Here is an 8,830-nt window from a genome sequence, read left to right as displayed (position 1 = left end):
CACCCCACTGCCCCCACCACCTCACCTCCCCCACCTACCCCCCACTCTTCCCCCCCACACTCCCCCCCACACTCCCCCACTGTTTCTATGGGAAGATGTCTTCAGGCTGGGAGGACATGGCCACTTCGTTTGCCTTGTAGGTAAGAACATCCACCTCTCTTTTGGTCCCCTGGTGATTGATTCCAGATAAGCCGCCCATCTTCTTATCCTTCCGCTCACTGAGGAAAGTGGAGTTCCCACTCAGAGCCAAAGGTGCCCTGGAGAGGCCCTCAGCTGTAGGTGGCCCTGGCCTTTGGCAGGTCCTGGAAGGACCGTGGGTGAGTGTGGACCCTATGGATTGCTGGACGTAGTTGGGGTCACGTGCCCCATGTCCTCAGCACGATCCACCTGGTGGTGAGCCTCCTGCTTCACACACAGGCCTCCGCCAGAGCACGCGCCACGCTGGACTGAGTTAAGCTCCATTTCCTCTTGAGGCCAAGCGCGGTCTCTCTGGTGTCCGTTGGCCTGTGACGGGGTCTCAGCTTCGCTGCTCCTCTTCCCCTCCTGGACTTCCTTGTGAAGGAAGGACCTGCAAGTGGAGGGGTGCAGCCAAAGAGAGTCCCCTGGGAAAGCCTCGGGACCATTTCAGAGCTAAATGTTTGCCCTTGGTCTCTGTCGTGAATCTCTGCCACTCACACTGTATGGTCTCTCTACCCAGACCCACATGGTCACACCATAAACAATGTGGTCAGCAGTAAGACCTGCAGTTAATCTCGACCACTAATAACAGCCATTCCCAAATCACTGTGATAACATGTGCTAACAGGTATCATACGTTAACATATAATACAAAGGCATGTTTTCTGTTAAATGCAATATCAGTATCTCATACATAAGCACATAACCCATCTACATGTGACACACATGGTTTCAGCACATACAACCTGATGTATTGTACAAGACAAGGATATGCAATTGTTAGCCATACAATACCTAGGATATATTAAAATATTACATCATATCAATGTAGAACATAACAATATACTATCAAAATTATATTGAATAATAAGAATTTTTTATAATAAGTAGTTGATTATAAATACATGTTAATGCTGGTTAATAAATAATAACTAGCGCAGGGCAGTGCAACTTCCCCTCTTCCTCACACGCCTTCTCAGAGCCTTGAGCGGCCGCCGACTGCATGGGGATACTGACCTGGAGAACTGGAGGTGCACTTTCCCTTGCACCCAGACAGAAGTTACTCTGGGGTGAAGCCAGGGCAGAGAAGAGACAAAGCAGTCCTGCAGGCCTACGTCTTGACCCCCCAGGGCAGCAAGAGGGCCCCTCAAGGTGTTTTTGATCCCTGGTTCCTTGGGGTGCTTGTGGCTCTGCTGTCTGGCTTTTCCTGGGTGGTCTCTTTCACACCCACTGCCTAGTCTCCTGCTACTCAGCGTAAAGCCCACTCCCCCCATTTGTGCTTGTGCTTGCACACTGAGCGCTGGATCTTTCCAGAACTTAATGCCTTCCTTTATGACCCTCTGGAGGGACCATCGCTCCGCTGTCAACCCCCCACCCATGGTACAGACTAAACAGGTCTGCATTCGCCTGCCCAGCCCAGTGCCAGGGCCGGTGCCTCTGTGTTTTCTTTGGACCAGTTTATACAAGAGATATTTTCCTTCTGGCTGGTTAGAGTCTGCTGAGATAGTGCAAAGCAGATGTCAAGAATGTTTTAAACAGAAGTATTTAATGAAAACCAAAGCAAATAAATAAAACCACAGAAAGCCGGAACCTACCAGGCGTCTCTCTGAAGGCAAGAGGTGCCTTCTGTGAGGTGAGACGCTCATGCCCATCTCCAACAAGTGGGCATCCCAGAAAGGGAAGCCTCTGGGCGTTGGTGAGACATGGGGCAGGGGGCACTGCCGAGGGAGGGCGGTAGGTGAAGCCTGCGGTTGCCATGTGTGCCGCACGTGAGTGCGCCTGTGCTTGCCTCGTGGGGACAGATGGGACAGGGCGAAGGGGGCCGAAATGAGACTGTGGTGTGGGGTTCCAGGATGACACATGAATCAAAGCCACTTATTTAGTACTGTTTGTCACTTCAGACTGATTAGCTTCATGATTCAGGAAAGAGGAGTCCACACGGAGACAGTGAGGAAAGCAGAACACTTGAGTCACACCAGTGGATCAGACCTAGAGACAGTCTCAGACGTGCAGACTCCAGGTCTGTGTCTAAGATAGAGTAACGTGTATGCAGCTGTGCGTATTCTAACAGATGTGTTTTACATTGTATAGACACATGTTTGAACTATACAACTCACTGATGCTGTATTCAGACGTGTGTGTATGTGTGTGCATGTGTGTGCGTGCGTGTGTATGTGTGCATAGAGAGGCAGACAGCTTGTCTGTGAGCGACGTTCTTAACCTGAAGCCTGAGGCAGCAGGCAGCTGCCCTTGGTGGAGACCCACCTGGCATGAGCACGCGCTCTCTCTTGGGCAAATGCTCCCTGGGTAGGAAACTGCCTTTGTGCCAGGGACAGTGGGCTGCTCCTGGCTGATTGGGAGGACAGCTAAGGGAGCAGTGGCTGGAGTTGGGACCCACAGGAAGAGCACCCCGCTCCAGCTGAGAGGCCCACGGGACAGGCCTGGCAGCGGTAGGGCCAGGCGGATCAGCAGCAGCTCTTACCTGGGCAGTAGTGCAGTGAGGGCAGGCACACATCTGGTGAACTGGAAGGGCCGCTCATGGACCCCATGGCCTGGAGGCAGGCCCATGTGCCTCCCGGGAACAGGAGTCAGCCGTGAGAGTTCTACTCCACATTCTGACTTCAGAGTTGATTTAGGAATATCCTTCTAGTCCTCAAAGGTCATTAAACATTTAGCTAAATATATAAAACCTGCTCCTGCTTCTAAGACCCTCCGGGGCCCACGGCAGGCCAAGTCTCGTGGTTCTTGGGGCTTAGTGATTCTAGACTTGAGGGTCCAGCTTCTAGGCTCTTGCCTGGCTGTTCAAGAGGTAGGTCTCCTGCCGAGAGGTTGGCCTGCTCTTGGTGAGACGCTGTGCCCACATGGGACCCACAGAACACAGTAAGCCTGGCTCCCTACTAGAAAGGTGAGTCAGCCCAGGGGGTTTGCGTTCCTGGCGCTTCACACAGGTAAACACGGAGTCGTCTGCAGTGTAGAGAGGGCAGAGCGAGTTGGTGCAGATTTCTGGAGGACAGTTTGGTCACTCGAAGTATTAGCAATATATCTGCAAAGGCCATGAGTGGGCATTATCCTCAGGAAATAATGAAGACCTTTAGGAAAACTTTTAGTTTTCGTTGTGCATAGTATTTGAAATTGGGGATTTTCTAAGTATCTAATGATATGGAAATGATTGAATAAATATGGCCCACCTATACACTGAAATAGTATCCAACCACTTAAAATTTTATAGACGAATATTTATGACATAGTTTTTCACAAAGTTATCCATTAAAAAGGTAAAATGGGCTGTAAAACATTATTTTCATTACAGTCCCAGCTTGGTGAGAATATGTCTGCACGGACCTAACAGTCTGTCTAGAGAGCCGCGGTGAGGTGCAGTGCGGGCTGCTGGGGCAGGGTTTTAACTTTCTCTTGGGTTGTCCCTTCTCTCTCTACAAGGAGACCTGTTGGTTTTGTAACATGAACAAGAGTCATGCATGTGTAGTCCCCTCCCACTCCCACCCACTTCTCTCGGGTCTGAAGTTCCAGAGACAAGAAGACTGTCATTCACTTATAATGAGACAACATGAGTTTATGTCCTACTTGTTGTCTGTAGGCTAGGAGCCACCCTAAAATGCTGTTTTCTTCATATTTCTAGATTCTGCAAAGAACTAGAATGTTTAGCTTGTGGCCTGGCACCTGGGTGGCCCGGTGATGTTGATGCCTAGTGATAGCCCTGGGAGGTCTCTGTGTATAAGCATTTGGCCACATTAATATTTTATTCCTTTAAGAAAATGCTACTTAGCTTGGCAGGCAGAGTTCTAGCAAAGACAGAATGCTAGATAAGAGAGTGCTCTGAAATGGCCCGGGAATAACATGACCTTGTAAATCTGATTTAACTGAATAGACTTTGAAAGCATAAACAAACAGAATGCTTTCTACTGGAACTTTGCCCGAATTAAAGAGTGTAAGAAGTATTGACTTTGCAGAACCCAGTAGGAGCACTATTTGTGATTGAGTGCCAGATTAAACGTCTGGAAGACAGCCACATGCCGGGCGGGGGTCCATGAGGATGCAGGGTCCCAGCAAGCTCCCTGATACCCTCCTGCTTCCTCCAGCTTCAGCAACATGCCTGGACACTTTGCCCCTTCATCTCTCAGTCCTTATACACAACCAACCAGGCCCTCTCTCAGACACCAAGAGAGGAGTGTATGAAACTCAGAAGTCAGCACTGGAAAAAGAAAAGAGTTCATGGATCGGGAAAGGCCGACCTTTGGGCTTCCTACGTAGCTCATCCTGATCTCACTCGGAGACTCTAAGGAGCATGTCCAGCTCAGAGGCTCTTTACTCTCAGAAGGCCAGACTGCAAGAGTCACCAAACAGCTGGTCTTCAGCAGACAGAGCAGGGCCCAGGGAGGGAGGTATTTCTTTTTCTAAGCCAAGGAAGGAAAAACCTCTAACCTTGTAGAAGAGAAAAATTTTGTAGTGCACAGACAAGACCATTGTATATGCCTTAGACTTTCTGCGGAAAGTTGGGGCAGTTCATTCTGGTCCCTAAAAAGTGGCTCTCATCTCATCACAACACTCAGAGGCCACATTCACGGGGGCTTTGAGGCTGGCAGATTACAGTGACTGTCTGTTCTTTAACTCAGGATGACAGAAACCGTCGTTTATCACCTATCACTGAATCTTTCCATTTTATTTCTGCTTCAGAAAAATAGGACGTGCAATATCAGAGAGATTCTAGAACTGTTCTTCAGCTTTCTGCCTCCTAAGACTTTAGAACTCCGGTTCTCCAAAGTTCGGGCTCCCTTTACGTATCCAGTGAACTACAGGGAATGGCTGCACAGCCCAGGGTTTGCTCTCGCTCTCAAGACTTCGACATCTGTATTCTAAATAATCCGTGAGGGCAGAGCCCTGCAGGAATGCTGGAACGGGACAAGCAAGGATGTCGTCACTTAACTGTGTGAGCTGCAATTACAAACTGAACCAGAAATTTGGCTTTCAACAGTAGATTTCTTATTGGTGATCATCCTCCTGTGGTTTGTTTTGGTTGTTAAATCATCCCAGTCGGTGGGTTTACTTATTGTTGAAGTCAAGAGGAGAGGGCTCAGCTCACCCAAGTGGCAATCTCACTGGAGAAGCTTTGGGGAGCAGAGAGCAAATGTCATGGATCCCATAGGTGGCAGGAGGGTGGACAGTACATGCACGGGCATCACTTGCTGGACTTAGGAAGTCTCACCCAGGGCTCTTGTAAATGCCGGGCAGCCTGGGGAAAGACAGGCTCTGGGGTATTCAGCATATTACACTGCTTGTCGATGACAACCATCTATTGATGTGTGTGAAATGTTTTGGAGATGGAAAGGCTGTGACAGTAAATGCCAAGCGTTTATATCATAAAATTTCACGAGGACTTCTGCAAGAGCATGTGCCTGGGAAATTCCAGCTTTGTGCATGACTAATGTGTCTTTAATAAAAAATTTAACTCCTCTAAATAAGGGAAATGTTATTATTACTTAGCAAAAACATTGGGGAACCACCCTCCATGAGCCAAACGTGCGAATTCTGGAACTAGAGATGTGTACCTTACGAAAAAATGGATGACCAGCTGCGGAATAAAGAGGAAATTCATTCCCTCGATAAGAGGAGTCTTGTTTGTGAACCAGACCTGGACCCTGGATCTGGAATCTGGGACCTGGGACCGGGATCCTGGGACCTAGGACCAGGGACCTGGAACCTAGGACCTGGAACCTGGAACCTCGGACCTAGAACCTGGGATCTGGAACGTGGAACAAGGAACCTAGAACCTAGGACCTGGGACCAGAGACCAGGGACCAGGCACTTGGAACTTAGAACTGGTACCTGGGACCAAGGACATGAGGCCAGAATCCTGGGACCTGGGACCTGGAACCTGGGACAAGGAACCTAGAACCTAGGACCTGGTACCTGGGACCAGAGACCAGGCACTTGGAACTTAGAACCTGGGACCTGGGACCTAGGACATGAGACCAGAATCCTGGGACCTGGAACCTGGAATCTGGGACCTGGAACCTGGGACAAGGAACCTAGAACCTAGGACCTAGGACCAGAGACCAGGCACTTGGAACTTAGAACTGGGACCTGGGACCTAGGACATGAGGCCAGAATCCTGGGACATGGAACCTGGGACAAGGAACCTAGAACCTAGGACCTGGGACCAGAGACCAGGGACCAGGCACTTGGAACTTAGAACTGGAACCTGGGACCTAGGACATGAGGCCAGAATCCTGGGACCTGGAACCTGGAACCTGGAATCTGGGACCTGGAACCAGGGACAAGGAACCTAGAACCTAGGACCTGGTACCTGGGACCAGAGACCAGGCACTTGGAACTTAGAACTGGGACCTTGGATCTAGGACATGAGACCAGAATCCTGGGACCTGGAACCTGGGATCTGGAACCTGGAATCTAGAACCCGAGACATGGGACCTGGAACCTAGAAACCTGGGACCTGGGACCTGGAACCTGGGAACTGAGACCTATAATATGGAGCCTGGGTCATGGGACCTGAGACCTGGGACCTGGAACTTAGAACCTGGAACCTGAGACATGGGATATGGGACCTGGTACCTGGAACCTGGCCTAAGGATCCTGGAACCTGAGACTTGGAACCTGAGACCTGAATCTGGAACCTGGGACCTTGGACCTGGAACCTGGGATTTGGAGACCTGGAATCTAAAACCTGGGACCTCAGACCTGGAAACTGGTATCTGGAGCCTAGAACCTAGAACCTGGAACTGGCTCTGACTCTTCTTGGAGAAGATCCACTTCTCTGTGAAGTAAGTGTCCAGCTAGTCTGTGCTCCAGCTATCATTTGCTGTTTGAGAATTTGATATTCCTGAGTGGGGTCCACCCTTATTGACCAAACAAGGACCTGATTGGCTTAGTATTTTACATTTTTCTATAAAGATGATTCTTATTCCTGTTGATTTTGACTTACTTCCACAGAGTCCACTGTAGAAGTTGTCAGGATGGATGGATGTTGGGTTTATCATCTTGAAATAAGATGGTGTCAGAAAGAGGTCAGAGTGAGGACCTTGAGTCATTTATAGGTCTCAGGACATTTACCATAGAGGGAGGACATGGAGGGAAAGCCTGTGTCACCACAATCCTGTGATGGAGCTGTAGCACTGCACAAGCTCACAAGGATGTCCTGGCCCTGCTGGGCTCTCCCAGTGGACGCAGTGATCGTGGAAGGGAGGGTTGTGTGCATGAGGCTGGGAGACAGCAGGGGTGCTGGCTATCTGAGCTTCCCCTATTACTCCTGGGGAGCGTGTGGACTGTTCTATCAGAGACATGAGTGACAATGAAGCTTTGACTCTAATTTCTAGAACTTTATAACCCAAGTTCTCAAAAACTGCTGGTTCTCACAGGTTGCTGACCCCTGTGCCATGTGATTTCTGATGATGAAGGCAATGTCCACACTTGTTCTACACAATCGCACTAGAGGGTTCCACTATTTGGAACACTCTCCCCTCGACAGATGACAGCGATCCCCAGTCCTAAGCTTCAGAAAGATCAACTCCTGTACCAAGTCATGGAACATCTACCTTATCTATTTGTTTGCAGGTTCTATGTGCAAGGGACCAAGAGTGTCTTTAAAAAATGCACGCAGCTGTCATAACATAGGAACACAGGAAGGAAATGACCACAGCGCGGGTGGGGTCCAGCTTCTAGCCCAGGATTGCTCCCCATTGTCTTGTGGGCTTAGGTTGGTGTGTAATCACAGAGGAGGAGAAGAAGGCCTGTGAGGTCAGATGGCAGTGCTTGACAGACAGAGAGGAGGGACACAGAGCAGTGGTGTATCATTCTAATCTTGTCTCTGTTCTCCAAGGCTTATGGCTTACTGGAGCCTGTTGGATGGCTGGTTCTGGGCAGAAGTTGGCTCCCGTGAGCTGGCTCTCTGCTCCTGTCTGCCTCGTGCTGGGCTCTTAAGGACACGGTCTCCAGCTGCACCCATGTCCAGGGCAGCTGCACTGTGCATTGGCCATGCAGCTCTGAGGTCCCCTTGCTCCTTGTACAGAGCTCCACTGTGATGGCAAGGCCGTGTCCCCAGCCCAGGCAGGAGGCTGGTAGAGGAGGCCTGTGGGTGTTCCAGGGCTGGGACAGGCACATGGCATGAGTCACAGGGTTTGCCTCATGTACAAGGATGGAGACTGGGGACCGGGTCTTCTGGGAGCTGGAAAGGGAGGAGGTGTGGCCTTGGGACAGCAGACATCTCTGCCACTCCACGTCACAGGTCTCTGATGAAGGTGGATCCCATCGATGTGCCACCCAGAGGTGCCTGGGTGCTGTGGGCCCTACAGGGACAGCAGCCATCACCCATTATTGTCACAGGGAGTGGAGTACAGACCCTGATCTCTCAAGCACCAGGAAACAGAGGCTCCCACAAGGCCAGTACCTGGGAAGAGATGGGGTTGGGACTGAATCCAGTTTGCTAAAGCCATGACTTTTTCTCTGAGCACCACCGTTTTGGAGTTGATCTTTCAAGTATTTGCTATAAAATGTCCTCCCTCCTGGGCCCAGATGGCCATGGAGACAACAAGTGAAGCTATGAACTGATGCTGTGAAGAGTAATCTTCTCAAAACACATTTTCATTTTCCTACAGAAAGGGGTGTTTTTCGCCATTGTGAC

Source organism: Marmota marmota, unplaced genomic scaffold, assembly GCF_001458135.2.
Source record: "Marmota marmota marmota unplaced genomic scaffold, marMar, whole genome shotgun sequence".
Taxonomy (NCBI): Eukaryota; Metazoa; Chordata; class Mammalia; order Rodentia; family Sciuridae; genus Marmota; species Marmota marmota.
Note: the sequence above shows the minus strand (reverse complement) of the source record.